The sequence below is a fragment of the Cibotium barometz genome, chromosome 20, assembly GCF_041138505.1.
Source record: "Cibotium barometz isolate CiBa-2024 chromosome 20, ASM4113850v1, whole genome shotgun sequence".
Classification (NCBI taxonomy): domain Eukaryota; kingdom Viridiplantae; phylum Streptophyta; class Polypodiopsida; order Cyatheales; family Cibotiaceae; genus Cibotium; species Cibotium barometz.
In genome coordinates this window covers 9,885,172-9,905,021 of record NC_141065.1, presented here as the reverse complement: position 1 = coordinate 9,905,021, position 19,850 = coordinate 9,885,172, and the positions used below count along the sequence as shown (strand labels likewise).

The following is a 19,850-nucleotide window of genomic DNA, read 5'->3' as shown; positions in this document are numbered from 1 at the left end:
TAGTGGTAGTTAATGATAGAGAATGGTAGTTAATGACAGAGAATCTCTAAGTTTTCCCCCAAAACTAGCTCTGATCTTCTTTGTCTCCAACATAGTCGTTCTTTCTTTTTCTAAGTTTTCTCCAAATTAAGCTCTCATATTCTTCTTCCGTGTGTCTTTTGCTACATAAAATGGCAACCTGTAGAAAGCCTCGTACTAGCATTTCAGCTATTATTGTATTCAATAGTTATAATATGGACGATGGAACATGGATACCATTTACAATTACAATCGGGAGCTGGGTACTTTTACAGAGAAGAAAGAGGAAGAGGAGAAATGCTAATGAATTTGTGGAGCCATTCAAGGGACAAGTTAAAGAGTTCAAGGTATGTGAATCGAGAAAGCATGTGACAGAGGTACTAATACAACATGTTTTCCAGCATGTAGAATTGAGGGTGAAAAAATTTCCTCGTGGTCGATATCGTCCCAACTGTGAGTAGTATCTTAGTCAAAGCTTATTTTGTTTTAAAAGTGTTTAATTGTTGTTATTATGCAGTTTTTTATCCATTCAATCATGTCTCCTTATTGTTTTCAAAGTGTCTAATTGTTGTTTTCAAAATGTCTAATCATTTGATTTTATGCAGATATTTATCCATCCAATAGAATAGACTGGCAACCAATGGAGAGTATAAGTGGGATTTTTGACGCTTTCCATGCATATGTAGGAGAACAAATTTACAAAGGAAGAACTCATAGAGATCTTGCAGACCACGGCATATTTTTCTATGATATACAGTACTTAGAACCAAACATGTCTTCTGGATGGGGTCGTTTGACTCCCCGTTATTTAGAAGCAAAGATTGGCCATTACCAACTTCACAAACTAGTGAAAGTTATAGGGTCAGGCTGTATCACGACATAAAGAAGTCTCTTAAGGCAAAGAATGTCCAGCTTACTATTTTTATGCCTATCGAAGTGTTTGTTGACTTCTTCTTTGATGAAGAAATAAGAAATACTTCAACAATGTTTATTTGCAAGTCAAGTAAGGCACTAGACTTTTTGGACAATGGTTGGGATAGGAGAAAGACAGAAGGCATCATTTCTGTTTTGGAGAAGAAATCAATAGTTTGCAAGTACATTATTGGATCTCAAAACTTCATTGTAACTTTTCACTACACCAGATATCATTATGTTAATGGCAACCTTGTTCTATTAGATCAAGATTTGGAATCAGATCCCGAGAATATGCCTCTAGTAATGGAGATATATTTGAAAGGACAATCGCTTACAATGCTGAGCACACTATCTAAAACATCTCTTTCTCAAATTAGAAAAGACCTTACATACGAGGAGATTGAACAATTACCAAAAGACTATACATTTATAATGGATACTAAAAAGATAAACCATTTATATTTACATTTACCATTTAGTATGATGTGCATAACATTATGTAATATAACACTAACAAAACTCCTTTTTTAAAAGTGCCAAGGCGAAAAGAGAAAACAACTTTCTGCAAAGAATCTGTCTCTCATACTATTCACTTGATTAATCGTTGAATGATGACAGTATTGAGACATTGTAACTCCAAAAGTAATTGTATATATGAAAGATTTGTTTCTTACAAAACAATGTCATGTCTCTTACAAAATTAATGTTAATGTTACAAATGCATCATACTATATACATCATGCATTGTATATACTATACATACCATATAGTAAAATATTGACAATGTTATGATTTCGAATGCATCATTCCTCAAAACATTTAAATCGTATGCATACAAACGCCTGACAAATCTTTGGCCCCAAAGTGAAAAAGCCGCTATCCGGCGCGCAGCAGCCTCCAAAACTCTCAATTCTCTGATATTGTCTGCTTCAATCAGACTTAATTCCCTCTCTATCCTATCTGCATCTTCTTCTTCTTCTGCAACAATTTCAACGTCAGCGAAGGGTTGTGGGTGTGCTGCAGTAGCCTCCGGTTGTGGTTGTGCCTTCGGTTCTGCTTGAGGGACATCATCACTGAAGTGTTCAAGTGTCAACCTACTCTGAGAACGGGTGTCCCTATCGTGAGGAGCACGGGAGATCTCAGATGGCCTTGTATGAGGATTGAGGGGGGGGACTGTAAGGATACGCCGCATTCGAGGATCGCTTACAAAAACAGGAACAAGCATTTGGTCGTATCTGTACCACAATCGACGAAGGGTATTGAAATCCCTTGGCATTATTGTCAGCCTCCTGTGGTGGTGGGCATGAGCGGCAAGAAAGTAAGCATCTTCAAAAACCTCGATGATCCAGTCCTCAGTGATCTCTTAAAGACACAATAATGCAGATGACTGCCTCCGCATGCCGATACTCCATTACTCACAAATTTCCCTCACAATCCTCTAGAAAGGGAGCGTGGATATCGTAAGCTACATGTGTCACTTAATGCAACGAAGCTCCTGCAAAACTGCCCTATGAGCTTGAACCTCCTTGTTCTACCTTACACCTACAGTGACTCGATAGGTCTTTCAAGCCTCTAAGCAATTGTCTTGGTACGAGCCATCTAAACAAATAAACAAAGCGTTATGAGAAACGCATTTAAAAAAGTCAATACCAAGCGATATAAAAGAAATAAGATTCCAGAGTACATTGTATCGCTTGGTACTGACTCCATGACCCCATGACTCATAGTGGGATCCGTACCAAGCGATATAAAGGAGACAGGATCTCCGAGGACTTTGTTTGGCTTGGTACTGATCCCATGACTCAGTGGGATCGGTACCAAGCGATATAAAGGAGACAGGATTCTGGAGTCATTTGTTTCGCTCGTACTAACCTCATGACTCACAGTGGGATTGATACCAAGCGATATAAAGGAGACAGGATCCCGAAGTTCTTTATTTCGCTGGTACTAATCTCATGACTCACAGTGGGATTGGTACCAAGCGATATAAAGGAGACAGGATCTCGGAGTTCTTTATTTCGCTTGGTACTGACCCTGTGACTCAGTGGGGATGGTACCAAGCGATATAAAGAAGACATGATCCCGGAGTCCTTTGTTTTGCTTGGTACTAAACCCCTGACTCACAGTGGGGTCGGTACCAACAAGCGATATAAAGGAGACAGGATCTCGGAGGCCTTTGTTTCACTTGGTACTGACCCTGTGACTCACAGTGGGGTCGGTACCAAGAAATATAAAGGAGATAGGATTCTAGAGGCCTTTTTTTTGCTTAGTACTAACCCCGTGACTCGCAGTGGGGTTAGTACCTACCAAATTAAAGGAGACAAGATCTCGGAGTCCTTTGTTTCACATACCAAGCGATATAAAGGAGACAAGATCCTAGAGTCCTTTGTTTTGCTTGGTACTGACCCCATGACTCACAGTGGGGTTGTTACCAAGCGATATAAAGGAGACAGGATCTCAGAGTCCTTTGTTTCGCTTGGTGTACTGACCCCGTGACTCACAGTGGGGTTGGTACCAAGCGATATAAAGGAGACAGGATCCCGAAGTCCTTTGTTTCGCTTGGTGTACTGACCCCGTGACTCACAGTGGGGTGGATACTAAGCAATATAAAGGAGACAGGATCCTGGAGTCTTTTGTTTCGCTTGGTACTAACCCCCTGACTCACAGTGGGGTCGGCAGCACCAAAAGCGATATAAAGGAGACAGGATCTCGGAGGGCTTTGTTTCTCTTGGTACTGACCCCATGACTCACAGCGGTCGGTACCAAGCGATATGAAGCGAACAGGAGCCGAGGAGTCCAGAGGTACCAATATTGCTTGGTACTAGACCCGTGGGAAACGTGAGCCAAGGGGGTCAGTATTAAGCTATATGGGATGAGAAGGACCCCCATGAAACCCTGAACACTTTGTACAGACACTATTATCAACATTCACAAAACAGACAGCAAAACATTAATAGAGGGTTTGAAAGAACTCTGAAATACCTGTAATGAATGTAGAGGCCGATGGCATTTAGCTTAGTTTGGGGGGCGTTGAGGAGGCTAATGCAGTCGAGACTCAGAGGGACGATGGATGTAGCAATGATTGCGTTTGGCTCTTGCTATTTTGTCGGAGACTCAGGTGGGAGACTCAGGTGAAAAAAATGAACACATGCAAGAAAGTCGATTAAGTGAGCACATAGTATATACCTTATTCATGCGTCGTTAATGCGGCCGACCTTTTAAATGTTCGCACGAGTGGTATGGGTCGATAACGTCCCAAAACTCCTCATGTGGTATGGGTCGATAACGTCCCAAAACTCCTCATGTGGTACTAGTTTTTTAAGTCCCAAATCTCCCTTGGAAGCAGTGTTCGAGGAGGATATTTTTTAAAAACGTACCCAAATTCCCATTAGACTCCTCTCAAACCAACAAAGCAAGCGATTTGGGGTATACATTTTTAGAAATTTACACTATTTCATAAAGTTTCTTTGCATATGCTAAAATCCTTCTAGGTTTAAGTCTTATAGGAAATCCTCAAAGCTAACCGCCTTTATGATAAGTTGAGACACCCATTTGTGTTGAGTTACCTATGTTGCCGTCCCTCTGCATCGCCATCACCATCGCCATCCCTCTGCATCACCAACGCCATCGCCAAAGCTTTCAATATTTTTTGCAAGTATGCCCATCTCTCCCTCCCTCCCTCCTTCTCTCCCTCCCTAAGATTTCAATTGAAATCAAATTTTCTAGAGTAGTAGTGGGTTGCAAATGTGTAAACATGAATGCCAAGTAAGTTTATAGGCCTTCAAGTTGAAGCTTAGGGCAGGCCTTAAATTTTCAGGCCTGGAAGATAAACTATTTCAGCTTACAAAATATAACTAAAATGCAAAATATGCCGCTTGTATGTTTTTTATTTAATATATATAAAGACTTCATCTTAAACAAAACAATAAAACTTATTGACTCCTTTAAGTCTCTTTAAATTTAGGGGTCAGTACTACCAAGCGGGTCGTGAATTTTGCATAAGCCCTCTACCGCTTGGTATTGACCCCTCTTTTTTTATGCTAGTACGAAGCGACAGGGGGCTTGCATGTATATATCCAAATCTCCTTATCGCCAGGTATTGACCCCATGTAGTATAATAAGTGTGCATGTTCTAATTGACATAAATGTTTTTTTAGGCATGTCTTCGCAAAAGAGTTGGACATTGTCTACAAATCGGATGACGAGGCAGAAGAGCCTTGTGCAGAAAAGCTGTTTATGTTCTTGTGAGAACGTCATTAATTCTTGTAGGGATTGTTTTCAATGACCGTGAGTAGGAGTATGAAGACACTGTTTCTTCCAATGTCGTTATGTCCGATGGTGAACAATATGTTCATCCATTTGATTTTGCAACAAACAAAGTCATGAAGAGGAGGCTTAGCCGTTCTCTTGAAAAGATTCCCAGATAGAGTAGAGGAGAAATGCCCAATACACTCAAAGAAGTATCGCCTGCTCTCCAATTTAGTATGGTTTTCTTTGTTTTCTGCATCTGCTTACTGGGGACTCAGAGCGCAGATAGTTACTTTGAAAAGCACTCAAGTGCCAATCGAGGATGATGGGGTTGATGAAGAGGTGGCTATATACCCAGCAGAGAAGAGGGCAGAGGCCGAAACGGAAACCTTTGAGGCTAATGCATCCCTTATCCCCTTCGATGTAGCACCTTCGATGAGAATGAACATGGGGAGTTGTCACTACCTTCCTTGCCCAACTTTATTATGGCAACCCAAGATGATTATGTATTATTAATAGACATTATGCAACATTTCAATATTCGTGAAGACTATTGCTTGATTGCCTTAGCAAATTTTAGTGAAGCAGACATGGGCTGGATAGAGGAAGGAGTTGATAATTATGTACTAGTTGATTCTGTAGTCCAGGACTCCGAGTACCTGCCTGGCAACAAGGAGATATTAAAGAAGATGTTTGATGAAGCTAGGACACATATGAATCCCAATTGCCTTCTGAGGAGGAGGCTGCAGCAATTGCTAATCGTCTTGGTTTGGCAAATATGGGCAAATTTTTGACACCAAGCGTGCATGAACACATAGTAAGTCCACGATCCCTTTGTGGACAAGATCCATGCTTGCGGGTGATGAAAATCAACAGGTAATAGAGCCGAAGATTTTTCAAACTATAAGAATTTGATTTACATGGACTTTGTTGATTATGTGAATTAAACATATAACATTGGTATCAGGTTTTTGTTTATGATGATTTCCTGAAGAGAACAGGAGGCTCAAGATCATCTGGAGCTTCCACTTCAAAGTCAATAGATCATCAAAAGGATGTTGCTCTCGCTCAATATATAAGTCAATAGATCATCAAAAGGATGTTGCTCTCGCTCAATATATAAGACATTTGAATCATCAAAAGGTACGTGCAATTTACGACATATGCTTAAAATTGACAACAAGTAGTGGCATGAGTCATGATGATTACAATTTTAATAAGCAGATCATTATATTTCACAAGGACTTCTCAAAAGACAATGCAAAATTTCCTTTATTCGCATTCAAAGTACTATCCAGGTTGTTTTGTGGTGGACATGAAGTGCCTTTAAATGCTAAGAAGGTGGTGCTTGTCAAGAAACAGTTTGCACTGCGGGTGTTTGACCAGGGGTATGGTTTCCACTACCTGTCATATATAGCGCATGCTATTATAGCGAGAATGACAGACCCAGATAGATTGCATCCATATGAAAAAAGATATCTAATAAGGACAAGAAAAAGCCAGTCTCAGAACTGTTGCCTCCAACAATGGCCAAAAATAGATCTCCGAACTGTTGCCTCCAACAATGGCCAAAAATAGATAAAGAGGAAGAAGAGGAAAAGGAAGACGAAGAAAGAAGACCACTGAAGAAGATCAAGCCCACCTCATCTAGACCACCTTCTCCCAACCCTGACTCTTGAGCGATGCCATAACTGATGGCGCTCTCTCGTAGTTGGCTGATTCCAACCGCATTGTCGCTTTTCTTTATTAATCAATTGTATTGCACGTGTCAACTATGAGGACTTGAATGTGTCATTTTGTTTTGATTTGTGAATCAATTTCCTATAAGTCCATTGATGTAACTCTAAAAGACTATTGACTCGATTCTTGCCTCCACCATGTCTAGTGTGCTTAAAAGTAACATGTTCTCATCATGTAATGTGACTTCTCCATGCCTTGAGTTGACCATATTGACCATGAACCATATGACTTTGTGAAATATGGTGTATGATTTTATAGTATATGCTGCAATCAATGACAATAGAAAAAAATCAGATGTATGTATTAGTTGGTCTCATAGTATTGAGATTGTATCAGTTTTTAAAGTTCTTACCATGTAATGAGTTACATATTGATCACTCCATCCTGCCAATGAATGCCTTCCTCCAAGTCTCTAATATGTTTTCAAATAATTTTATCTCACCATTGCTCAGCTCTTTTTCTCCATGAATGCAAAGATCTTGTCAAGTGAAATCCACACATCTGCCTTCTGATTTTGGATTGAACCTTCATTTCCAATGTCCTTGACTGTATTATGTAGATCTTTCCATCGATTAAACATCTTTTGCTTGTTTTTATCTCAACAGTCTTTGAGGCAGTATCACAAAAATCTTTTAGCTTTTACACCACCTATTGATGGTTTTCTTGGTACGTTGCTGCCCCGTTGTGACCGCTTGTCGTCCTCCTCAATTTTAACATGCCCCCCATGCAAGCCAATGTCTGATAGCACTTTTTCTATTGCTTTGCTTTGATTGCTTTTAGAGATTCTTTTTTAGACTTTAACATCCATGCAAAGCATATGTACAAATACACCAGCTTCTCTACAATTCTACATAGTGCATACAATGTGCATATGTGCACTCTGGATAGAGGAATATCAAGCAATGCTTTGAAATATTTATCTTTTAAATGCCTATCAGGAGCTTTGTTCCATAGTACACGATCTAAAGTCTTGAAACTTAATATACAATATAGACATGGACTCTTTGCATTTGCACCTTTGCTTATGTTATACATGCATTTTAGAGTCTTTAAATCACCTACCATGTGCCATTCCACTTTATAGTCACCAAACCCAGGCACATGAAGGACCCTTCCATTTCTTTGCTCACTAATCAGTGATGAAACACCCAATGCAAAATTTCAAAGTCTTCTTTATCCACCTGTCATTAGGAAGAAGCTCATGTTTAATACAAGTTTCGTGTTTAAATTATTTCAACGTAATACACAATCATATTCAGTGATAAAGAAGATACCTCAAAAGATCCAAGCGGCAATATGTTATTCTCCGATTGAACATTGAAATTTCTTGCATCAGCTTTTGTAATTGATGTGTCTAAGGCCCTATTCATTAGAGTGATAGTAACCCTCTCCATTTTTATGTTCTTTAAAATCTCACACTCGTCCAGTTTCAAACAAATTTTAGAACTCCTTCACATTCTTCTTGACTAATCTCAAAGAACTAAACTCCGTACCTTTTCAAAGCTTCAAGATCAAAGAAAATATTGTTGTGCATGTGAAAGAGTACCTCTCTGACTCTAGCAATGAATGTTGCTTCAATATGTACTAGTGAACCAAGATTCTCAAACACCTCTGAGTTCACATGTTGGAGTGCATACTTTACCTGCATTGGTTTTGGAAGTAACGAACCTTTATGCTTCTTACTTTGACATTTCGCTACTAGTGCCTTAAACAATATACTATATGCTTTCTGAGAGATGCCAGTCTCATCCAGCATTGCTTGCACCTGAGTTGCATCGAGCTGGTTCTTGTTCATAAAAGAAGACACATGCTTCTCATTAATTTTTTGAAACTTCTTTTGATACAACATCTCTTTCACTATTCCTTTTGGTACCAAATGACTATAATGCACTCCAGCTTCGGAATGTATCTTGGACTCTGGATGAAGTAAAGATCTAAAAATAGAATAACATCAAATCTAATTACTTATGTCTAGTTTCAAACAAAGAACCTAATATAAAAAGAGAAATATATATCAAACAAGAGTTAACATTACCTTACAGCCTGTACTCGCTTCTTCATCCCTCCCCTTCCAACTTTCATTTTCTCTATGTTGCAAAGTTGCCTTCTTCTTTTACGTGGCCCTAGTGATGTGTCCTTTCTCCTTAAAGCATCAATCTTTTTCTCCAAGTCTTGAATTGTTTTTTTGTTTGCCATAAGCTTCTCTGCATACAACCCATTTAGTTTTTTTATTTCAGTGTTCTCTATTTGTAGAAAATCCCTCTCTTGTTCTGCAACCATCACTTTTGTTTCCAAGTGTTGGGCATAACCCAACAAACCTTGTCTACCATCACCACAGTGAAATGTAGTAGGTTTGTATGTTGCAAAATGGAGGTGGTGCATTTGTAAATGGATCCTTGGGATACATTAAGCCATCAGTCCCCACAAGTCCAAATGATGCTCTCCATTATTCCTCCTTTGCTCTTTTTACTCATTATATTATTTTGTTTCTTCAAAGGCTGGTACTAAGATTGTATGCCAACATGAAAATTGTAAGTATCATATGTTCTTTTACATGCACCATTTCTACTACTGTTATACTGAGAATTTGAGTGTCTACATGTGTTGTTGAAGGTGGGTTAATTGGAATCCCCAGATTTGGATTAATGTTCTCATTTACAAAGCTAGCATTTTCTGTCATCATAAAACATATTAAAAATTTGAAACAAGAATTAACTCGATTAGTAAGGACGCTTTTTTTTCAGTTTCAGTAGGAAAACCCCCCACGGTCGAGATGATGATTAAAGCTTTCCTCGAATCTTTTAAATGCACAACTACCTCAAATTATGTGAAATCTTGGTTCTCACAAGTTTTACGTGCATCCAACAAAGAATGCCCTCATGATGAAACCTCATTGAAAGAATATGTATATTTTAATATATTTAAACCTACTAATATAATAGTAAAAAATGAGCCGAATTGCAAATTTGGATATGTTTTAAACCTTTTTTATTTTCTCTCTAAGCTGAGTTCGCACTTCTTTTACAAGGCCCAAAATTGAGTCCACATATCTCCTAATGGTTATTATCCTCGTTGAAGGATCGAGAGAAGAATAGATTTTTTTGGATAAAGGAAAGTTGTGGGATTATATTTAGATTTTCTTTCTGTATTATAGGACCCAAATAAGTCCTTATTTTAGGAGAAGGATTCAATGAGACTATGCCTCGCTTTCCATGGGAAAAAAAGCATTGATTTTGTGAACCAAGTATGAGTCTTGTTCCACTATCGAGTCTGAACATTGACCTTAGAATGAATGGGAACGTAAGAAAGTTATTCAATTCTCAAGATCAGTTCGAAAAAGGATCAAGTTGTCGGAATCAAAGGAAATGATTGTGGGAACTATCCCAAGGTTGTGATCAAGCTCAAAAAATGATGAGGTTCAAATTTAAAAAATTATTCGATGAATAGAAAGGAAAGATGATTGCAAGAAATGGATCGATGAGAATAACCTCAAAAACGATGACCTTATCAGAAGAGAAATGTCGTGGTGGTAGATAAGCGTATACTTGGCTTGTTTGCTTAGAATTCTGTTTTACACCAAGATCGCTGGTGGGCATTTGGTTATGTTTCGAAGGTGGAGGAAGTGATGTTGAAATAACAAAGGGTCGAAGAGAGTTGGAAATGACAAACAACAATATGAGGAATGGAACTCCCCCTGGCGGATCGTCAAGAGAGTATCCCAAAACAGTGATCATTGAATAAGAGGTAACGCCCCCTAGCGGATCGTTAAGAGAGTACCCAAAGAGTAAAAATTGGTATGAAATCATGAATATGGGATGACTCACCCTAGCAGATCGTTTAAGAGAGTATCTAAAGAGAAATGAGGATTGAAGGATGGCTCCCCTTGGCGGATCGTTAAGAGAGCTACTTGAAGGGATAAGTAACATAAGAGTCAAGAACGAAGAAAACATTTCATTATCAACTAAGAACTGAAGGTTCACTGATGATCAGGCAATAGAGAAGATAAAGGTTCAGTAGATAGATTACTTGAATAAATACTTTTTGAATTTTAAGGTATGACTGTTTTCTATGCATATGTGATGGTCCTTACTCTGTGTTGACGATGGGGCTTGGAGGGAAGACATATCTCTAAGTACCCGGACACAAACCCTGTTGAATACTTTGGATTATAATTTAAATTGAAAAGCGGGTGGCAGGGTGGACCCGAGCAGTTATTAACGGGTACTTTCCAACATTAAGACTTGAAATTGTTAAGCTAGATTGAGATAGATGTAAGAAGTCGGACCTTAGAGAATTTCAAAAGGAAACTCTTAATTTATGGTCTTTATACTCGAGGGGTAAGTTGTCGGCATGAGCGCGAGGAAACCATCGATATATCTTTTACTCATGAGAAGTATGAAAGAGATATTCCCAGAAGGAGTCGTATACCGATAAAGTTTTAGATGATTCAAGAAACCGTTGGTTAGATAGACCTTAAGATGTTAAAAATTCTTGGAGGAATCGCCTCTTCCGGCAAGAAAACATTTTCGGGTACGGTTTCAGGATGAGCCGCCAGACTAGTCTCTTGGTGCCCAGACATTCGTGGGGGTGGGTGAGACCCCGAGTGAGATGCTCTACCCTACATATTTGCTATTCCACTGCTAGCATTCCGATGGACCGTAGGAGGGCAGGGATCTCACAGTTGGTATCAGAGCCATAAGAAAAAGTTTTGGATTTTGTGTAAAGCTTATAGGTTCTTTTGTGAAAATATTATCGTTAATCAAGAGATTGTTGATTTAGAATTCTTCTGATTAAAGCTTATAGGTTCTTTTGTGAAAATATTATCATTAATCAAGAGACTGTTGATTTAGAACTCTTCTGATTAAAGCATAAGGAGCTGTTAAGTCAAAAAGAGTATGGAATCCTAAAGAATGTCTCGTTTTGTCATAATTATGTTTTGCGATCATCGTGGTAGGCAGGCCAATCCTCGTGTTGACCAGGAAGAGCACGACCTAGATGTTCGCAAAGCTCTTCATAGATCTTAGCGTGGACCTTTCAAAGGTGAAGGGGAGCACTTGGGAGAAATAGTAGAGAAATGGATCGAAGCTATGGAGGAGTACTTCAATGTCACAAGTTACAACGATAAAAGTAAGATGGCCCTTGTCACGCTGAAGATCGTAAAGACCGCCAGAGTAGCGTGGAGGAACCACTGCGAGTCAAACCACTTGGATCGGAACACCCAGACGTGGGATGATCTCAAGGCCTACCTCAGAAAGAGATTTTATCCTCCAGGCTTCTCAGAAACAAAGATGAATGAGTTTTAGGAGCTAACCCAGGGAAGTCGAACTACAAAGGAATATCACTAAGCATTTGCTCTACTCCTCAAATACTCGCCACCAGCGCTACTAGATAATCAATTGATGGCCATGTTCATTCGAGGAATGAACAAACCCTTGGATACCCTAGTGAAGAATGCTAAGGTAGTTTCTATGGCCAAAGCAGTATGGATGGCGAAAGATTTTGCCAAAGCCTTCGTAGTCCAAACTCCGCAGAAGTTTGTACCCTCTACTTCCAAAAGAAACCAAAATTCTGAAGGAAATTGTGACTCCCCTCCACCAAAGAGAAACCATGGTTCTAACTCCAACCAGTCCCATGGCGTGGGAGTGTTCAAAGAGGGAGAAAGAGCAATCCCCTCGAACTCAACTTCAAGAGTTCCACCCTTGACCAGAGCTCAGCGACATGAATTAATGAAAGGAAATAGATGCTTTAAATGCCAAGGATACCATCAACATAGCATGGAATGCCCAACTCCTTTTGGATCAAGGTTTTTCAGGATAAGGAAGTCAAGGACCGAGATTCCAGCTCCTTCCTTCCAGAGTAATCAAGGTCCCTTAAGTCAAAATCAGGGAAACCCCAGTGGTAGATTCCCTAACCAACCCTCAACTTCGATGCGAAGTAATATAAAACCTCAGTCTCAAAATTGGGAAAGTCAAAGAGAAAGGTTCCCAAACCAGCCATCTACTTCCAAAGCAGTAACGTTGGAAGTAATAAAAGAAGAAGATATGCGCGATGAGGACATCTCATGTTTTTCAAGTGGGGTAGGATGTAAGATTCCTCCCTCCAACTTTTAATGATGTAAAAATGTAAAAACCTCCCCATTAGCCTCTTGTATTCATCCCCCCTTTTCAAAATGGAAAAAGATTTTTTTGACCCTATTTTGAACTAGAGAAAGAATTTATTCTAGAGGGAGGTAGAATATTTTTAAAATATTTTTGAGTAATATTATTCCTTAAGATATTCTAAGATGATCCCCTGAAACGGAGCTCATAGAAAATGGCTTCATTCACAGCAGCAAAAGCCACGCCACCTTTGTACTAACATGTCACATGCCATGTGGATTGTGATTGGCCATTCTTCCACCGCCTATGGGTGGAGACGGGGTGGGCAAAGCATATATTCAGAGATGGAGAGCTCATCAGAGACCTTGGGAGGAGAGGATTTGCAGATCATGCCACATAGATGTTGAGACAGAGGAGCACTATACCTATCACGACTGAGTGTACTCTGAGATGCACAGGAGGTGCCATTGTCTCTTTCATGAGGGTTTTGGCATATATGCAAGATCATGGATTTCCTAGACTAGTAATCCTTGGGACTCTTCTTATGGGAGCTTCGTTAGACACAGAGATACACTTGTAAGAGAGTGTCAGCCACAACCACCAACCCCTCCCTTTCTTGTTAGTCGACCATCACCAGTTCTTCTTGGACCAAGGAGAGGATATTGGCATAGTGGACCCCTCCAGTCTACCACAAGATACCTTAGCTCTACCTCATCCTCAAGGACTCACTTTGGAACGGGCTTGCGTGCACCAACGTACCCGCCGTCCCTAGCCCACAGAACACCAACCAAAATCCTCCCATTAGCACACGCTCCATCTCCGTTACACCACCTTCCTACATACCGTGAGATAGAAGGGGACCTCTCAGCCATACTCAGTAACCCCATGCTTGACAAACTTGAGGGAGGTGTATCCTCTCTTGGAGGATGATGTGCCCCACATGCTTCATATTCTTATGTACTCCATGATGATTATCTTGTAGTAGTGCTTATACCCCATGTACTTCCCCATGATCATCATTGTATTGGCCTCTACTTTCAGAGAGCTAAGTTATTTCTAATTGTTTTGGTTTTTCTTTTCCCTAATGAGGCATACCATGGATAGCATTGTATCACTTTGGTCTCATAGACCCATCCTTTCTCCTTCCAGAGTTCCTCATGCTTCATACCAACACGTCTCTCTCTGATACCAATGTTAAGACCATGTACTCCAAACCACCTGTGGTTTGCAAATCCAAGGAACATAAAGAGACTCGCATCTAGCTCACCATCCAACCATAGAGCCCATCAAGTTTACCCCCGAGCTCAAGGTTAGAAGCATCTAGAGACTTGGCTAAAGGGGGAGAAAATCCCAGGCATCCCATACCACTGTCCAATGTAAGCACAAAGTAGTCTCACGAGGGCCATGAGTCCAAGTCTGAGGAGCTCTCTTCAAACTCACTTATATAGGCCTAAGTGCCATAAATAGCCGAAGCCTCTAAAAAATCATAAACCTTCCCCATGATCCCATCCCCCTGGTTGACCTAACACTAGGTTATTCATGTTAACCTTGCTTGAGGCTTGTGATGTAACACCTGTCTCTGGGCCAAAAACACTAACGGGCAAATTATTTTCAAGCTCTCTAACTTGATTTTTATCATGTGCTTTAGATGGCATAACTCCTTGGATATGAGATGATGAAATATAATCCCTAAAGGGTAGGGCCAGTCGGCTTGTACAACCTTCCTAGCATCGTTCTTGGAATGTCTAGGTCCCACGCCTGCGCGACAACTGCATAACAGCTAACTCCCACCTACCTAGCATTGTTCCTAGAATGTTTAGGCCTTACACAGTATTGTCCACCTCTTTCAGGATCTGTTTAACCCATTTGTCTTGGGTGCCCTTTTCTACCGACAAGTGTGCCACATTCTTTCCCCACAAAAACTACAATTGTTCTTAGTTGTACTATACCTATGTAAAACATCCTCTCAAGAGTTGAAAGAACCGAAGGAAGCTCATCCAAGATGGTTATCATGTGCATTGTGAAACTACTTTACATCCACCTCTAAGGCCAATATTTTGTCCACTCCTTGTCTCAGCACCAAAACATACAAACCCAACCACCAACTCATCCTTTGCTTAACCATCTCCTAATAAAGCACTTTCCACTTGTCAAGCACTTCCTAACAAAATGCTAACTCCCGTGAAGCATCCTTCTATGTAAGCTGAACGCTTGTAATACTCCTGGACCAACTCCGTTGTAGAGTCCAAGAAAATTTTACCATGATTGCATCTACTCACATGAATTACCCAACCCTTTTGGATTAAACCCAATGCACTCATGTGGATAAAAAAATCCCATCCATAGACAAAACTCCTCAAAACCGTTGCATCGAATGTGTATGTAGCAATACCTCCCTGGACTTTTTATGCTCAGAACAACATCCACCAGCTCCATGCTGGATTGTGATGCTTGGTCCTCTTGACGGACGGCCTCCCAAGAAAAGCTCCTATTATTAGTCAAAAATAAAACGTATGCTCAATGCTGATGTTGCCTCTGCCACGCACCTTCTTGTGGAACAGAAATATGCCCGCAAAAACTCCAACCATAGTCTATACAACGTCCAAGGAATCTGCCTCCTATGAAGAGATGCAAACTAGCACATCATCCTATGGTTAACACATACATTGGCGATCTCCACCCAACTCGTTCGATGGTTGTGAAGACTCTCCCTGAGACACCTAGCTAGAAACTTCCTCCTGCAAAATCCTAGCGTGCAACTGACTCGAGAAACGAAAAGAGCTAAGACTCGCGCACGCATATCCTCCACACTCATTCTTTGGACTTGAAGAAGCTGCCTCCTTGAACTGCTCCTTCGTGGTTCTCAAACAATCCTTCATGATGTGCTTAGTAGAGTCACACTTGAAACTTTGACTAGAAGAGTATCTACGACACTCCCCCAATATTCTTATGCTTTGGGACCTTGACAAATGAAATTTCATAGCCTTTCTGTTGTTGAACTTGAGTCAATTGCTTGGGACCTTCACGTGTCTCTCAAGGGTCGTTCACTCTCTAACCATCAAATGGTCTTCGGAATCATGAGCAACAACTTCCAGAAATCGGCCTGCTCACCCCGTTTCTAGGCATAGAACTCCCATTGCCTCTTTAGCTCATGGTGGTAACCGACGAGAACAAACATTTTCAAGCTTGTTGTAACTAAATCCAAGGGCTTCCCCCACGGACTAGGACCTTTTACACACTTTTAGAGACAAACTTTGCATATTAGGAACATTAAACATGACCAAAATTTACCAAAACTTAATCCACAATGCTGAAAATAAAAGTTATAAGCAGGGACACCACATTGGGGCCAACCCCCCCTTCCCCCCTTATGTAATGATGTATTAGCAAGGAGTATTTGATCAAGTACAAGCTTTGCAGTCCAAATACAACTTTGTTATGTGTATACAACAAAGCATCCACTATTGGCCCAAACATATCAAAGGAAACATACAGCCCTCAAGGAACATATGCACAATTGGCTTGTGTTACAACCCAACATCAATAGACATGTGACATGTCACTTGCTTATGAACTCATAAACACATATGCTCTTGCCCGTATGCATCATAACAACAGCTTCTCCATAAGGAATTGCAATGAGTGGAAAGAGTGCCCCAACAGTCAATATAGCCAGTACAAGAGGTAGTACAACCGATATAGGTGCTGGAATAGGAGGTACTTGTGCTTGTACAGTAAGGCCTCCACAAACCATGCCAAGGATTATCTAACCTAGAATTAAAACCCTAACTAGGTTTCATAGCCGCGACATCATCATATGCATTGCATGACCACAATGGATTGTGACTAGTAGCTCACCACTCAATCGTAGGTTCAGTGCCTCAAATCATCCCTAAGCCCGAGTTCTAATTGTCGTAAGCCTACTTGGTACCAATGGCCCCAACCTAGAATCCCATACCACTAGGCTAAACCACCCAACTTGTAGCTCCATGGCCATACGATCCTGCACACTTCCTTGGTAGCCCCAAGCCATCGCGCAACGACTGTGCAATAAGTGACCCTAAGATCACTTATATACTAATAACTTGGCTATTATTGGCCCTTGCTTTATTTATAAGATTTTAGCCATTATTATCCCTAGGATATTAATTATAAGCTCTTAGCCAACTAGACTTCTTCTTGCTAGTGCCCTTAGCCCATGTTCGAACAACCCTCCAAGTCTTCATGCCCCAGCTAAACCTAACCCTAATTTTGGGTTAACCCAAAGTCTAATCTTGGCTTAGGACATGCCCCTAGCCCTAATCCTAGGCCTTTCAATACATAACATACTACACACATCCTCGTGAATGCATAAGGAGACAAGCCTATGTAAGTGAATCCTCGGATCCATCCATAGCATCTACTCAAGTCTGCTGCCTCTTACCTAGGCCAGTGTAAGACTCCTCTTATAGACCCTGCTACAAAGATCCAATTGCTTACTGCCAATCCAACTCTTATCCAAGAGTTGAATCTGAATAGGCCATCTATTCACAAAGTGCAACAAGCTCTACCATAACAACCCTAGCATAGACCCATAGCACAATATAACTATCATACGAAATGGCACCCTACATTAGTTATCAGCAAAACACTAGTCCACTGAATGCACAACCAAATCCTAGTACCATGTACTTCCAATACAAGATCTCCCCTATCCAATCCTCGTCTAAGATTGAATGGAGATTGTGTTTTCACACATAACCAATAGTTACGTCTACTTGTAGAGCAAGCATAAAACTCCCCACCATCAATTTCTGCATATGTCCCATGTCCTCAAATAGCGTGAAGACAACCTATGGATAATAATCACTTTCACCCCACCAAATTGGGATGAACCAAAGGTCCACATAATCCCACTAATGGAGATCCAAAAGGACAATGTTTATAACATATTCCACCTCTACGCGTTCATGGGTTATACCCTCCACATGACTCCAAAGTCCTGGAAACAAAATAATCCTGTGGTGGAACTGCATCCACCCTGAAGTGTCAAATGGTCCAATCGTGGTCTAGACATTTAGTCTAAGACCGAGAAGTTCCAAACTTCTCATCTCTCTCATGTACAATTCCGATGCATCATTTTTATTTGGCCATCACGAGAGAGCATGTGAGGAATCACTCTACAGGAAGCATGCCATGCTTAGACAACCAAGAAAGTTTCTTATCTTGTTGTCCCTCACACACCAATACTCCTCCACCCAACAATTGCCATAAGTTAGCTATGCAAAGCACATAGTGTCCCAGACAAGAAACATGTGAAGCCTCAAGAGATCATACATGAGAATACACTCTCGCATTCCATACCACCAAAGCACACCCCACATAAATCCTCCATTAAGCATGATCATAGGTGGAATTTCCGACTTCCCCCCTACAACAACTAAGGTCAAACCTTAGGTCAACTGGAGAGTCAATCCAATCCATGATGCAAAATTCAAGGATGAAAGATACCAACACGTTTGTTGGTGAGCATGGAGCTTGACCTGCTAGGCTGTGGCCTAATAAGGAAACGTGGCTGAAGCTAAAGCATAGATAGTGAACGCTTAAAGAAAGAGAGTGTTAGAATACACGAGAGAGAGAGAGAGAGAGAGAGAGAGAGAGAGAGAGAGAGAGAGAGAGAGAGACTTGCATGAGTCAATGATGTGATTGTTGTGTGTATTGCTTCAAACAAGTACATTGCTTTTACAGCTTTAGAAGCATAGGACGTGGCATCACTGCTTCGGTCAAGCTATCATATAATATATAGATGTTATGCTTAATCCTTAAAAGAATGTGTTCACACACACAAATACAAGATCCCTTTGGTAAGAGGCTATTCACACACAAATCTACCACCCTCAAGCGTTATCCTAGTACCCACTTCATCTAGATATATCTATTCCTATGACATGGTTTCTCTAAAAGTTGTGTTTGGTGCAGTCCTTGGGAAATGGTTAATATTATACCACTTTGTTGTAGACCTTTAAAAGGCCCAAGAGTCTTCGTACTCTGCAAAGTTTGCATCTTCTTTGCAGGTTTCTTCGTCTTCTTGTGTGTGACATTTGCCTCTATTTTCTTGTGAAAGCAATTCTTCTCTTTATGATTATTTTTCCCACAATGTTTGTAAGGGTTCTTCTTGTAACAATCCTTCTGTGCATGGTTATTTCTACCACAAATAGAACATTTTTTACTTGAGAAGTTCTTCTTTGTGAAGAAGGATTTATGAAGGAGATGTCCCCTTCCGTTTTGTTCTTCATCTTCTTCTCCTCTTCCTTGAAGGAGTTTATGACTCCTTCTAAGGTAAGACTGGGCCAGTTCTTCGATGTGGTGAGAAGGTTTCCACCATAAAGACTGGGCAAGTTCTTCGATGTGGTGAGAAGGTTTCCACCATAGAGATCATCTAGCATTGATTTGATTAGAACGGCTACAGCAACATCTTCCTCCACTTTAGCTTTAAGAGCAACAAGCTCGTTCATAAGGGACTTCATTTTGTTCACATGACTGTTGAAGCTCTCATGTGGTTGCAAGATAAGTCCATATAGTACTCTACAGTGAAACTTTAGAGTTCTTACCCTTGAGCTCCGAAGAGTTTATCTAGTGCTTAATAGGCCTATTTGGATGTAGGGAGATCTGCTACATGATGGATAAAATTGTCAAAGAGGCCAAATGCTCTATGATCCCTTAGTTTTCAAGCCTTTTAGAATGCATCTTCATCTTCAAGCATCTTATATTCACCCTCAATAAAAGATCAAAGACCTCTCATGAGGCTGAATTCCAATTTTGTCTGGCATGTGTGAAAGTTTTGTCCATCAA

General features: G+C 40.4%; 2 pseudogenes; one reads left to right on the top strand and one right to left on the bottom strand.

Annotated features, from left to right (window-relative positions):
- The first annotated feature begins 233 nt into the window (after window positions 1-233).
- On the top strand, window positions 234-1,541 carry LOC147627533 (uncharacterized; annotated as a pseudogene).
- Window positions 1,542-7,369: 5,828 nt separating this feature from the next.
- Window positions 7,370-8,291, bottom strand: LOC147627532 (uncharacterized; annotated as a pseudogene).
- Between the last annotated feature and the right edge of the window lie 11,559 nt (window positions 8,292-19,850).